Raw genomic sequence first — 15,669 nt, forward strand, 5'->3', positions numbered from 1 at the left:
CCTGAAGTTGAGACTGTCTATACACAGCACTGCCTGTGGCCTGTAGAGCAGTGTAGTTTACAGCCAGGCAGTCTACAGTAGCCTGTGGGGTTGTGGACAACCGAGAGTCCATGTCCAGGGGTGCATCCCTCACTCTACTGTTCACTGCTATCACTACATGGACTCTGCTCTTCAAACCTCTTTGAGACATGGTTACTGACAGGGCTGAGAGGGGACAAGGTGAGCAGGACAACAGGAATGAACTACTGTGGAGTGAAGCAGAATTTGTGGTACAAAACCATTACAATAGCCCCCCCCGAGGTTACCCACATGGCCAAACAGACAGGGACTACCCTGGCTGAGAGTCAATTGGGAGGTGGTGCCTCTATGTCCTCAGCCTTCCAATCCAAAGGCCTCAGCAGATTGTATGGTTGTATCAAAGAGAGGTGAGGAGTGTGACCAGGAAGCAGAGGTGACAAGAGAGACAGGACCACAGGCATTTGGCTCAGAACTTGGGCTGCTTACAAAAGGCAGCTCTAAGCCCTTTTGGCTAAGATACAAACAGAAACAGAACAGTTTCTTCTCTCTAAAAACTGATGACATCAGGCTGTCTCAAGCTGTTTGTTCTTCAGATTGGGAGGTGCTTCCATATTCACACCTCTATGCAAGTTGGAAGGGGATCCACAGATGCTAGTTTCTTGCCCAAAGGTATTTGGAGCTTCTGGGAGGCAGGGTTGGGGGTGGGGTTGGCTGGGTTCATGACTACAATGGTTTATAAGGAAGAGGATCTACTCTGAGAAGAGCATTTACACTCTCCACCATGAAGGGGACACTTCTTCTGCTGGCCTTGCTGGTGATTGGAGAGCTGGGCTTACAGCCAAGTGAGAGCGGGACCCTTGCTCACCCCATCTCAGTCCCATATAGATCTCTAAGTGGGGCACTGAGATAGATCTAGGGGTCGTCGGGAGGCCACTGGCAAGGATCTGCAGAAAAATGTTGATGCTTTCTGCTCTGGGTTACAACAGTTAGGTGGATAGGACAGGGAGACAGAGGTGAGCTGGTAATGATACTCATGATGAAGGGCCCATAGATACACAGTTGAAGCTGAGGCGAGCGTGTGGTTTTCATGAAAGTCAGATATGAAGGCCTGTCCACTCCTGTATCTTTTTCTGCTAGAATTGTGTGTATTGTGGAATCCATGTTGTATCTGGGACACTGCAGCCTTTGGGATGGTGGGACTGTGGGCAAGGTCAGTTAAGACATTTATAGATGAGGCAAGGTAACATGAGCCTCTGAGTCTGTCAGCCTAAGCTCTCTCTCTCCTCTCACTCTATCTCTCTCTCTCTTTCCCAGTGATGTAACCATTCATTTTTACATATATGACTACATTGTGGTTCTCTTAAGACATATCAGAAGAAGGGACCAGATCCCCTTACAGATGGTCTGAGGCACAATGAGGTTGTTGGGAATTGAAGTCAGAACCTATGGATCTTAAGCACTGAGCCATCTCTCCATTTCACAGCCTGTGGTCTTTTAAGGATGTTTTTCTGTCTATGTTTGCAGCGGAAGCATGCATTCCTTTCTTCGGTATCTATTCCAGTATTGTCTCTGGAAGCAGTTTGTGGTTGGAGACGGAACTTTTCTTTTTTAAACCTACTGAAAATGAAACGGTGGCCTTTCAAAAAATCCAGGACTGCTACCAGGAGGCAGGATTAAAAGCTAAAATTGAAGATGTGAAATTTATGGTAATGTCCTTGCTACCTCCTCTCACCCATACAGCAAATGGTGGAAGGCTGTGTACAAATGATCAATACAACCATTAATATGTGTAGGTGACCAACAACCAAAAACTCAAATCCTTGCCCACCATAGCACATGTCAAAGCAGCATGCCAGGTACACATCCAGCCTGGTCCATGCAGCTTCCTGGAATTAATTCCCACATGCTGGGTAAACCTTAGGTTCTCACCCATAGTAGGAAGAGGAGACTTCTTGGTTTGACCTCTGCACATGTATGGTACCCCCAGCTATACTCTAAGATGCATAAAACTTTCGGTATACTGCCCAGTGTCTTCTTTGGAACCTCCCTTCACTCTATTCCCCTGCTTCAGATGATTCCCCTTCTGCTGGCATCTTCTGAGCTACAGCCAGACCCTTCCTCCATGTCTTAAATGCCACCCCACACCAAGAGAGTGTCTGTGGCTGCTTGCCACAGCTGTCTCCTGATGTCTCTTGTTTCAATCTTATCTGGATTGCAGAGATGAATATTTTGAACAGTGCTGCTCTGTCCTGTCCACAAAGTACTTTTAATTTGAGTATCAGGTCCTAACCAAAAAGGAATTTCTTCTGACACATCAACATGGGGAATGCATTTTTAACATGACCATTCAGCCAATTTGCCTGGAGAGATGCCCTTGGGTATGGGAGACATCACCAAATCTCATACTCAGCTACCATCTTCTCTCTCTCTAGACCAAGCCCCCATCATGCCTTCCAGAACCTTCTCCCATTCTCCCCTACCTGGCTATGACAGCTTTCAGGCTTCCTCCTGAAGGCTGTGGGTGGGCTTCAGTTCCCTTGGGCAGAATCTGTTGCTGCATACTGACTCACTGAAGGAGATTTTCTTTTCTGTGGATGAGGAATGGTCTCATCCTGGGTGCCTGGGAAGCCATACTGAGGTTTTATACCTTTCCTATTGCCACCTCACTCCCTGTCTGTTTTTGTTTTTCAGACATCATTGGTTCTCAGCCCAGAATGCAAGACATACTATGGCGACCAAATTGTAACGAAAATTAAGAATGTGTTGTCCAAGATTTTTCCATTTTAGGCAACTTATCTTTGCAACTTGTCTAATCCAAGCGCTATCTTGCTGACCTAAATGCCACCCCACCCTCTTTCTTTTCTAAAGTTGGATTCCTGACACCTGTGCCCTCTTCCTTCAGTCTAATAAATGCTTGCATCTCTGTTCTGTGCCCCATCTCTTTGCTAAATGGGAATCTTGTGAGGTCTTCAGAGGATGCAAGAAACAGTGAGAGAAATGACTTGTGTGGTCACTCAGACCTAAATGACTGCCACTGACTAGCCAGGTGATGATGGGAGAGCCACTGCACCCTTCATTTTTGTTGCTCTGTAGACCAGGCTGGCCTGGAACTCACAGAGTTCCATGTGTCTCTTCCTCCCAACTGCTAGGATTATAGGTGTGAGCCCCCATGCTCAGTTTACCACAGTTCTATGAGACTGTTGAGACTGGGGTTGTCTGAGGGCAAGTAGCATGTAAGCAGCCACAAGCTTCACCAGGCTGGCAGGACAAGGGAAGTGCACAGACATTGACATCATGTGTTGACACTGGGCTTTATCACAAGACTGTGGGTTCCTTATGTCCAGTTATAACAGTGGAGTAACTCAGGGATCACATGGGTGCTTCTCAGATTCTCTTGGTTTGCTAGTGAGAGTCACCCCACAGTCTAGTTGACTTAGTAGGTTCCAAGTAGGCCAGGTTTACATAGATACATCCTGTGTCAAAAACAAAACCAAGGGGCTGGAGAGATAGCTTAGCAGTTAAGAAATGGCTGCTGTTCCAGCAGATTTGAGTACAATTCCCAGCAACCACATGGTGTCTCACAACTATCTGTAATATGTAGCAGGATATTTACTCTGCTACATTGTATTCACAGTGAAGCTTGGTGATTAGGCAGTAACAAAGAAGTGGGTCTGGGAGAGAAAGAGAAGAAGGGGAGAGAAGAAAAATGGAAGGCAATGGAAAAATAGAGGAAGGGGAGGAGAAGAAATCTATCCTCCATGGAGAAACACCAATGGGTTGAAAGCTGTCCTAGGTAGCAACTTCTATTGAAAGGTTAGATATTGGGTAACAACTCTAATTGTGTGGACATCCTGTTGATTGAGCATTTCTAAATATATAAATTGTTTAGATAATCATTAAGCTTTAAGAGTCTCATTTCTACCGGGTACTATGAGGATAGCAGATATTGTCTGGGGTTCAGCTGAGCTTTGTGGATGCAGTGTGCTGGATTGGGAGAGTCATCTCCCACACTGCCATCTCATGGGTGACAGGGCCTGTGCATCCAGCTAACCAAAGCCCCGGTCAAAGCCAAGAAGTAGCAGGAACATGCTGGCTACCCAGGAACAAGCTGGACCAGGTGCTGGTTTGTAAATATCACCCCAACAAGTAGTGCACCAGCTTGGGTAAAAACATTCACTAGAAATTTAAGACTTTTCACTTGAGAGTTAAAGTTGTATTTTTTTTTTTTTTTTAAAAGTGAGTGAGTGAGTGGTGCTAATATGAGTCACAAGACTCCATCGTGAAAACTTTGGACAAGGAAACTGCTTGAAGGCAGGTCCCCTGCAGAGAGAAACTGTAGGCTGCTCTGAGAAGAGAGCCAAATGAATAAGCCTTTGTTTTAGAGCAGTTACTGATTTAACTGTGAATTTACAATATAGGAATTATTTGCTTTTAGGAAAGAATTTATAAGCAGATTTGTGAAAATCATGTGGGGAATCTATACTGGGATTTGGAACTGAGATAGGGAAAATTTTCTCTGACTCAGGTTCATAGTACAGTGGCAATCACTGCCTGCATGTTCATGTAATAAAATTTGTCTATGGCTCCTATTGAGAGGCCTACATATAAATAAATAACTAGAAGGCCACTCCAGACAGAGAACCAAACAGATAGGTGGTATAAATAAAAGAGAGCCAAACAGAAAGATAGTGTAAATTAGGTGTGTTAAGATGGCACCAGATCAATAGTAAAATGTATCTCATGGATTTTCATTGGTAGGTAGCAAGGTTAACTTAGAGGATTAGAATGGATCAATGGCTACTCACTTATTGAGCCACAAAGCTTGATTAAATAAATACAACAGTCTCTGTCTCATTTCTTTGGAAGCTAACCACAATAAATAAGAAACAGCTACTTTTAAAATTGCATTAACAAAAGCCCAGCTTCCTTGTTCCCACAGTCTTCAGTAATTCTCTTATGTACCCATCTGCTTATCTACCAGCCCAAGTACCTCCATGTCTCACCCCGGGTCACCACAACAGTCCAGGGAATGCTCACAGGTATAGGGCCATGGCTGACTGCAACATGCCTCACAGTTAGTTACATGCATCACATTACCCATGTCACAGTTAGTCACCTGCATCAGCATCATCTGTGTCACAGTCACCTGCATCACAGTCACCTGCCTTGCTGTCACCTTAACCTGCCTCACAGTCACCTGAATCACTGACACTTCACCCACTGTCAACGACCTTTTCCATTGTTCTGATCTATCCCAACCCATGACCAGTGTCTCTTGGCAACCTTGGCCCCTTGTGAAACACAGTTCTAACCCATAAACATGACTTAACCTCATCTGTCTTTGTGACAGCCATCTTAGCCAGAGAGATGAATCCAGTGTGCCTAAGTGGCCATTCCCTTCCTTGCTCTTAGCACCACTGCCACCATACTCTGAATGCTTCCTTTCCTAAGAGTAACTAACTTCTACTTCTATCCACATACACATCACCAAATCCCCAGTTGGTCTTCAATTCGAACCTTGGTTCTGAACTTCTCCAGACATGTGTGCAGACATAAATCAAGGCCTTCACACAGACTTCTCTAGAACAACTCAGATTCAACATGTCCTCATACCTACTCTTTAACATTCCTTCTAAAAAGTTATCCATCTGACCTTTCCACATCAGCAAACAGCATTTTCTTCTTTCCAGCTACAGAGATCAAAAGACTCAGGTGGCCTTGTGTCCTTTCTCTGTCTCTACACCTATTGGATTCTTTGACCAGACCAACAGAAGACATTTCTTCTTCATATACCTGAAATCACAGTGATGATTCAGTCAGAGTCCTGGACTGCTCTTCACTGGCAGTGTCCCAGAAGCTCCTGTCTCTAGCCAGTCATCTGCTCTTCGCTCCTGAGCCAGAGAATATGTGCTGTTCCCACACTGCTTCTCCCCAACCTGTAATAGTGTGAATGGCTGATTGCATGCATCTGTGTGTGTGTGACATGAAGAGAGAGAGAGAGAGAGAAAGACAGAGAGAGAGAGAGAGAGAGAGAGAGAGAGAGAGAGAGAGAGAGAGAATGGGGGAGGGATAGGTGGGGTGAGATGGGGGAGGAGAGAAAGGAGAGACCTCAAGCTGCAGCATTGGATGCTTTGAGAACACTACTGGGAAACAGGCTTCAATGAGACAGCTCATTTAGTTGGGGGGAAACAAAGGCTATTTAAACCTTTGTGGGTGAGTAGGGGCTTTCATGGTGAGTGTGCATCAATGAATGGAGCTTCACAGTTCCCACTGGAAGTTGTTGACCATTGGCTCTGTTGATTCGGGAGTCTGGAGCCCAGACCAGGGCTTGTGTGGATTCACCCCATTGATAAAATGTCATATAGGAGGTGTTAAAAACACTGGGAATACACAAGAGCTTGGAGGCAGACTGCGTCATCTCTTAAATTTTATGGGACTAGAGAGCCAGAATACAAGATTTAGGCCCAAACGTAAGATGAGGATCTGAACCTTTATTATGAAGAAATTGAAAGCCATGCTGCCTGTAACCCTACCTATTTTGCCCACCAAATCCCTTATTTGGAAATTTCCATAAACTATGTAGGTCTTGTCTTTTTCATGTCCTATGCTGACATATGAACCCCATCTTAGGGAGAGGCTGGTTGTATACACAAATAAAGAGCTTGGTTTAGTTAATTGCTTTCTTTAATCAATTCGGCTATGATGGTTTGGTTGGGTATTTTTCTCACCCCAGCTTTTGGATTAACAATGCCAACAATATTAGAAAGATCATAAAGATACACCTTAAAAACGTATGTCACTCTGTATTGGAAAAATCTAAAAAAAAAAAAAGAAAAAATGGATTTTGTTGATACAAACTACCAAGGTTAAAACAAGAAAAGATATGTTACTTTGGGCCTGGATCTCTCTACTGGGGTTGGAAGGAATGGGGACTATAGTTACCTGATAGGCACCTGGTACTCAGGAACAGGCAAAACCCCTACCATCCCTTCAGGAACTCTAAGGTTTCCAGCCTTAGCTAAACCAGGAAATAGGCTATATTTCTTTTCTGTTTTTGTTAATGTGAAAATCTTTATTGGATATTTTATTTACGTTTCAGATGCCATCCCATTTCCCCATTTCCCCTTCCTAGAAAACCCCTATCCCATCCACACTTTTGCTTTTATACTATTTTTTTAATATTAATCAAAGGCTTTATAAGTTTGCTAATGCTCAATATCAATCAGAAGTGTAACCCAATACCCAATCTAGATATATCAACTATCTTTGACTGGCGGGGACATGCAAACATCCACCTCCATGCCCCACCTCTTGTCACCTAGCTCCTCCTCTCATACTCCTCCCACCTTAGCTCCTCCTACATATCACCCTTCCTGTTAAAATAAAACTTTTCTCTTAGAATACAATTAGAGCATAACTATACCAATTTGTGTCAGTAAGATACAAGATAGACCTAATACCTAGTCCATCATTTGGTTGACTAAACAGAACCTCTGTCATCTCTCCTAACTAAAAGACTTTAGGTCTGAACCTGGCTTTTTTCTTGGCTTTAGAACGAATGTCAGCTGAAAAACATCCTCTCAAACCTTTTCTCTCAAATTAAATGGCTGGGATTGGCTAGGAGACTATAAGTCTTCAACCTGTCAGAAATCCAGAATGACTGAGTTAACTGAAATTATGGGAAGCACAAAGCATAGCTTCTAAAACTTAGCCAAATTATAGAGACTGCTGAACACCTGGACAGTCCCTATACTACAAAACGTTGAAGCATTTGATCTTTAGCCTTCTGGCCCAGGATCACCTGACAGACCTAGTGATGCAGAATTATTAAGGGCTGATTACGCTGTCTTGGCAGATATAATCAGTCAACTATTCCTCAAGTGTGTCCTTTTCTGGACAGTAATTTGTTTGTAGATGAAAAGAGGCAATTCTTGCCTAGTGGCTGTCTCACTACAACTGGAATAACTCCAAAGATGCTCAATATCTTCTTAGAATCCAATACAGGAAGCTTTCAGGAGCAGACATGTCTCTAGTCAAAATGGACATTAATATAGAAATGTTTGTAATGTAAATTCTGTGGACTTCTGACGTTTTGAAAACCAACTATCCATGTAAGACAATCTGGACTGTTGTCTGTTAGCGCCTCTCAGCTATTTCTAAATAAAATACAGAAAACACCCTAACAATAAACTCAGAGCCATGCATTTGCTATAGGCCCTTAAAACCCAGGCTAACCATCTCAAATCAGTTAAAAAAGTTAAAGAAGGACTGGGTCTAAGCCTTGTATTCCTAAATGTGTTATATAGGCACAATGCCTATGAGAGTAACAATATTAATCTCACTTTTATATCAATAAGAAGCTGATACCAATGAAAACCTTAAATTTGAAATCAAAGTAAATTTTGTACCATTTAAGAAATTATAACTTCATCTTAATAACAATTATACATATTTCTACCAATAAGTTATGGCTATGCAATAACTCCTAGCTAATCTTCCCTGTTCCAACAAAACCACTACTTTCCCCTAGAAAGACAGCCCAATATTAACCACCTCAGTCCCCAAGCCCAGGGAATAGGGAAGCTGACTCTTCATTAACTTCTTCAAGCTGATTATGGGCATTGAGATATTAGAAGAGGAGCAGGGAGAAGAGTAAATTGATAAGCCTCTGATGTCTGTGTCCTCACTGCATCCAGCTGCAATTCCAGGACATCAGAGGTTTGAGCAGGTCTGCTCAGCTCACTTGATGAGAAGATACACCAAGGCTGTGTATTTTGCAATATACAATTCTCAAAACAAATTTTAGTATCAAGATAATTTTTTGTTTGAATTCTGGAATCTAGTCCTCTGGCAGCCTGCCTCCATCATGTCTAATCCATATAATTCTGGGAGTTTCTATGAGGGTGTACTACCACCATCCTCCCATTTTTACCTTCCTGCTCTTAAATTCCCCAACACTAGGGAATCCAAACTTTCAGGCACCAAGACCCTCTACTTCCACTGATGCCTAACCCCTTAACCTATTCCCTCTCTTCCAATTACTATGAGGGTGTGCACCCACCATCCTCTCATTCCTACCTGCCTTCTCTTGAAATTCCCCAACACCAGGGAATCCAAACTTTCAGGTACCCAGGCTGTCCACTTCCACTGATGCCTGGCAAGGCCACCCTCAATTACCTATACAGGTAGGTATACCTTTTTGTTCTTGGGCTGGAGATTTTAGAATGGCTACTCCAGCTTGTTTCTTAGGGCAATTGCATGAAAAATTGTTTTCCAGCCTTTTACTCTAAGGTAGAGTCTGTCTTTTCACTGAGGCAAGTTTCCTGTATGCAGCAAAATTCTGGGTTCTGTTTATGTATCCAGTCCATTAGCCTATGTCTTTTAATTGGGGGATTGAGTCCATTGATGTTAACAGATGTTAAGGAACAGTGATTGTTGCTTCTTGTTATTTTTGTTATTAGAGGTGAAATTATCTTTGTGTGGCTATCTTCTTTTGGATTTGTTGGAAGAGGATTACTTTCTTGCTCTTTCTAGGGTATAATTTTCCCCCTTGTATTGAAGCTTTCCTGCTATTATCCTTTGTAATTCTGGGTTTGTGGGAAGATATTGTGTAAATTTGGTTTTGTCGTGGAATATCTTGGTTTCCCCATCTATGATAATTGAGAGTTTTTCTGGGTATAGAAGCCTGGGCTGGTATTTGTGTTCTCTTATGATCTATATGACATCTGTCCAGCATCTTCTAGCTCTTATAGTATCTGGTGAGAAGTCTGGTGTAATTCTGATAGGTCTGCCTTTAGATGTTACTTGGCCTTTTCCCTTACTGCATTTAATATTCTTTCTTTGTTTTGTGCACTTGGTGTTTTGATTATTATGTGACGGGAGATATTTCTTTTCTGGTCGAGTATATTTGGCGTTCTATAGGCTTCTTTTATGTTTATGGGCATCTCGTTCTTTATGTTAGGGAAGTTTTCTTGTATAATTTTGTTGAAGATATTTATTGGCCCTTTAAGTTTGGAATCTTCACTCTCATCTATACCTATTATCCTTAGGTTTGGTCTTCTCATTGTGTCCTGGATTTCCTGGATGTTTTGTGTTAAGAACTTTTTGCATTTTGCATTTTCTTGACAGTTGTGTCAATATTTTCTATGGTATCTTCTGCACCTGAGATTCTCTCTTCTATCTCTTGTATTCTGTTGGTGATGCTTGTGTTTGTGACTCCTGATTTCTTTCCTGGGTTTTCTATCTCCAGGGTAGTCTCCCTTTGTGATTTTTTTATTGTTTCTACTTCCATCTTTATGTCCTGGATGGTTTTGTTCAATTCCTTCACCTGTTTGGTTGTGTTCTCTTGTAATTCTTTAAGAGATTTTGTGTTTCCTCTTTAAGGCCTTCTACCTGTCTACCTGTGTTCTTCTCAAATTCTTTGAGAGTGTTATTTATGTTTTTCTTAAAGTCCTCTATCATCATCATTAGAAGTGATTTTAAATCTAAATCTTGCTTTCCTAGTACTATGGGGAATTCAGGACTTTCTTGTGTGGGAGAAATAGGTTCTTCTGATGCCAAGTACTCTGGGTTGCTGATGCTTATGTTCTTGCACTTGCCTTTTGCCATCTTGATCTCCTTAGTGCTACTTGCCCTGTCTCTGACTGGAGCCTGTCTTTCTTATTATCTTGGTTTTATCAAAACTGTGTGGGGTGGGTGTTACTACTGGGGTAAGAGCTGGGGCACAAAATCTGCTCTCTGCTCCAGGCCAGGAGTGACTTCCTGGGTCCTAGTGGGTTCCAGTTACTCCCTGTTTGGAGCAGGCATTGCTGTCTGCTTACTTAAGATAATGTCAGGATTAGAGCACCTGGGAGCCCTGCTTCCTCTGGGTTCTCAGAGATTAGGGGCAGAGCTGCTGCCCGGGATCTGCTCAGTGCTTAGGCCCAGACTGGAAGGAACTAGTGTCTGGGCTAGGAGTGACTTCCTGGGTCCTTGTGGGTCCCAGTTACTCCCGGTTTGGGGTGAGCATTGCTGTCTGCTTACCTAAGATAATGCCAGGGTTAGAGCACCTGGGAGCCCTGCTTTTTCTGGGTTCTGTGAGATTGGGGCCAGAGCTGCCACCCAGGATCTGCTCAGTGCTCAGGCCCTAGGCTATTTTCACAGCCCACAACTCCCCCTTTTCTTTTTATAAAAGAGAGGTGTTATCAGAATAAGTGTTTCCTATGTTGGCAAGAGTTCGTTAAGGACCAAGACCTGATTGGTAGTGATTCTTTTCAATGCTACTCAGCTTCTGCTTTAGAAACTGAATGAGACACGGCCCAAAGAGAAGCAAAGCTCTAATGGCTAGTATGGGGCCATGGAGGGGAAGAATACAGGCTACCAAGAGGTTAGAGTACCAAGGGAAAGGGGTGTTTGGAGTATAGCATACCCAGTGGTTCCCTGTAGCTCTTTGGACATTTATATATCTTGTTCTACTAGTTCAGATTCATTGACACTCCTCTCCCAGCAAAATGCAAGTTCTTCCCTATTAAGCAGTCAGTAAATCCAGGACTCACCAGTTTTTGAGAACAACTCCTGCTAGGTAGGGTATCTGGCATTAAAAAGACTAAAGGCTGTCTTTTCTGGAAGACATTGCCTGATCAAGCTTGTAGAATTGTGGAATATAGGTGACTTCAATTTGCCAGAAGACATTAGATTTGAGGCCTTGTAGATTGGTGCCCATCATTTGTAAAGCTGGGTTGGTAATGAGGGATGCACAAGAGGATCATGGTTTTATTATCCTTTGGAACTGAAAAAGAAAAATGAGGGGATACAGGCATGAAGCCACTTTATATTTGTGTGTGTGTGTTTGTCTGTGTGTGTGTGTGTGTGTGTGTGTGTGTGTGTGTGTGTGTGTGTGTGAATGAAATTGATCTGATTGCCACTAATGTCCCTGTTAATGTGCTATGGTCAGTAAGTCCATTTCCCTCAGATATAGGACCTGACAGGGGATTGTGAGATTGGACATGTTGAATGTAGATTAGGGAGGCTCTTTCCTGTTGGAAGGTGGAAACCTGTATAAGTAGAGGGGAAAGTGAGTTGGCGTCCAGTTTGACAAAGGATCTTGACAACCAGGGGAGAAAACTGACAGCATTTACACTGTCCTAAAAGAGGTTAAGGGGGCCCTTGACTTCTTTTAGAGCTAGATAGAAGAGATATAATTCTTTATGTTGGGGGGGAGTGATGGGGCAGCTCTTTGAATCAGAGGATGGGGGTTCATCCTCAGGAACTTCTTCAGCTCCCTTCTTTCTGCCATCAGTAAATATTGACGGGGCTCCCACTATGAGCCCATTTTTAGAATAGTTTGGGGGTAGCCATCACAACAGAGGGAGGGCAGAAGTCCATTTTGTCAAGATAATGGTTGTCATAATTGTTGTCAATTTGTCCTGAGAATCCAATTATAAGCTTATAGCAAAGTGGGATTGATTTTTGATTAGCCTCTGAATGTCAGAGGGAGAAAAAGGTGACAAAAATGTCAGGTACTTTTCCTAGGGTTTGCAGGGCTCTATCCCTGACATTTTAAATCATGCTAGCAAGTACATCCACCTCATTTAAAATTCAGGGTGTATCACCCATCTGGGTGTGGAGCCATTCCAGAACCCCCTGAGGTTGTTAAAGGGCTCCCATAAGTGTAAGGGATGAGTTAACAGTAAAAAACTGTATGGCTATTATTGGGTCATATCAAGCAAGAGCCATACCTTTTAGGGCTGCATTGACAAAAATTGGAGCTTGGACTACTCTGGGTACAGTGTTCTTGAGGAGAAAAAACTTTTCAATCCTTTCAGAAGGTTGAAGAGGAGATGAAGGTTGCTTGTGGGAAGGGGAACAAGGGTCAAAGAGGGCCAAAAAGCTCCAGAGGAAGGTGCATATAGTGGTATATGTTGAGTCCTTTGTCTAAATAGAGTTTTAACACACTGGTTACAGCCTCCTGATAAGTAGTTGGAATGTTAGTCATTGCCTGTGGGAGGACAGTCGATTGATATCGTGAGGCTTGGCCAGAGTTGTTAATGGGGGGGGGGCAGGGGGGACTGAGAATGCAAAGCATTTCCAGTCTCATGGATAGAGAGGGATGGAAAAAAGTTGTCTTTTAGGTCTATTGCTAATAGAAGAACATTGGGAGGGATGGGTGAGATACAAGGTAGCTCTCTTGGTGGGCAGCCCCAGACTCTCATGGGTTTTTTTAAAGTGCCCTAAATCTTGTAATAATCGTGATTCTCCTGATCTATTTTTTATAGCAAACACAGGAGTTTTCCATGGACTGCAGAAGGGACGGATGTTTTATAGCAACAGCTTTTCTTCTACCATCTGAGTGATGACTCTAAGTTTCTTCCTTGATAGAGGCTACAGTGGAACCCAGACACCTTCATTGGAGAGCCAATCAAGGCAGGGAGTATTAAATCTAACAGTGGCTCCTAGAATCAGGGGTGATTTGGAGGAGGGTTTTTAGGGTCTCCTTTCTTTATAGGTAATGTCCTCTGTCTTGATGTTGTCTCTTACTGGTTGGGTGGTAGGAATTACCTCTAAGGCTTGTAAGATATCTCTCCCTAGAAGATACATGAGCTAGCAGGTGAAGTATGAGGCTGGTAACTCCATCTGTATGCATGTTTGATGATGAATGTGTGAGAGGTACCCTCTATACCTAGGAGCAGGGGCCCAGGTATCAGTTGCCAGTCATATAGGATCTCTTGCTGTCTTAAAATTGTCTTGTCTGCTCCAGTATTGTAAGACTTTGCCAAGCCTTAGCTTACTGGGAACCTCCTGAGTGAACCACACAGAGCTGAGAATCAATGCAAAAAGCCATAGGAATTTACTGTTCCAATGCTCTGGGCTCATCCTGAACACAAAGGAGAGGTAGTGACCCCAAATACTCTTTCTTAGGAGGATTAGGATCTGTTTTGATGAAAAGTTTTGTGGGCATTCATTCCTCCAATGTTTTGCCTCTCCACATTTGAAGCAGATTCCTTCTGTTCTTACTGCTGCTACAAATGCCTGAGCTATGGATTTAATATGGTGTGATGTTCTTCCTATATCTTGGGTTGCCACAATCCACCTATCCTGATGCTCCTCTCAGAGACTCTGACAAGCTAGTCTGGATTCAGAAGTCATGCCTTTCCATACAATGCTTTTAAGGAGGTCTCTGGCTATAGGGTTGGGAATTTTTCTTTCTAGGTTCATTCTAGTTATGAGAATAAAATTAGATAGGGGTTCTCCAGGGTTTTAATGGAGAGAGAGCAGGGAGGAGGCAGGGTCTTATGACCCTGAGGCTAGTTTGAGCCTGTCCCAATCTTGTGTTGCACAGAGGAAACCTGTTCATAATATCCTGCTGGCTGAGTTCCCTACTATTCTCCAGCAGAAAAATCTTAGAGTCCAAAGAATTTATTAAAACCCTGTGGTGTGTCTCCTTGGTCCAATTTTGCCTGACTTGTTGAAGGAATTCTTCTGGAAATAAGACCTCTCACTCCAGGAAATGGATAACTAAGGGCAAATATCTCTCCAATCTTGAGGGGTGTTTAGGTTGGCAATATGACTCTGTCAAAGAGATTTTGTCCAGGGTGTGTAGATGTCATTTTTCTTAATTGCTTGCTTGAGTTCTTTTAAGTCTGAGGCTTAGAATGGGTACCAGTTGAGGGGTTTAGTTTGCTGGGGTTGATATTAATGGGGAATGCTCAAGCATTTGGGGGTTTTAGTTCCAAATCAGACTCCTGAGTAGCATGGGAAGCAGGTTTTGTTTTTCCAAGGGAGTCCTGAAAATTGCAAAGTTGTTAGGTGGTATACAATTGGGGGTAAGGGACTATGGAGTTTGGTGGGGTTTTGTCTAAGCATTTTGGAAATCTTGCTTTTGTGGCTCAGAAAAGAGGAGAGATACCTCTCTCTGGTTGGGCAGGGAGATGTGGAGTAAGGGGAGAGGCAGGTGGAAGCTTCTTTGTTTTTCTAACAGGGCTCTGCCCTTGGGTGAAAGAGTGAGGGGCAGGAGGATTAGAATGTTTATTTAGTGTTTCCTTTGAGGCATAAGGAGGCAAGTGTGGGTAGCAGGATTTTATTCCCCTTATTAGTTGGGTAAGGGCTGTGAGATCTGAAATAGGGTGGTTTTTACAACTTCTATCTTTGGGCTCATCTGACTGAGGGGCTCAGGAGCTGTGTTGCTATCAGCCTGTCCTATTTAGATGCCCTGATGCATTGGCGAATTGTGGCTAAGATCAGCAAAAAAATCAGAGGAGAGTGTCTTTCCTTCTTGGTTATTTCTCCTTTTGATGAGAGAAGCTACTCATATCCATAAGTTTGGACTATAAATATTGTGATTGGCTATGCATGGCGCTATCTTGAAGGACTCCCTCCAAAAACAAGGGGGGGTGGTTTTGACTATTTTTATTCCCTGGTATTTTAGTAGGGCACATATCTCTCTGGCCTGAGGGGATTTCTTGTGTGTTGATGTGTTTCCCATGACAGAAAAGAGGAGAAATGAATTGTCCAGTGGCGGCATTCCCTTGACCCATTGGCTTTGGGGGATTCCACAGAAGTGCTAAGCCTTCTGACAGTTTGAAGAACTGTCATCAGCCCTATGGCTATTAAGTAGCTGCTGCTTTACCAGATTTTCTTTTTGTTTTAAAGAAATGTTAGATATAGAGTCTCTGC

Source organism: Arvicanthis niloticus, chromosome 1, assembly GCF_011762505.2.
Source record: "Arvicanthis niloticus isolate mArvNil1 chromosome 1, mArvNil1.pat.X, whole genome shotgun sequence".
NCBI lineage: Eukaryota > Metazoa > Chordata > Mammalia > Rodentia > Muridae > Arvicanthis > Arvicanthis niloticus.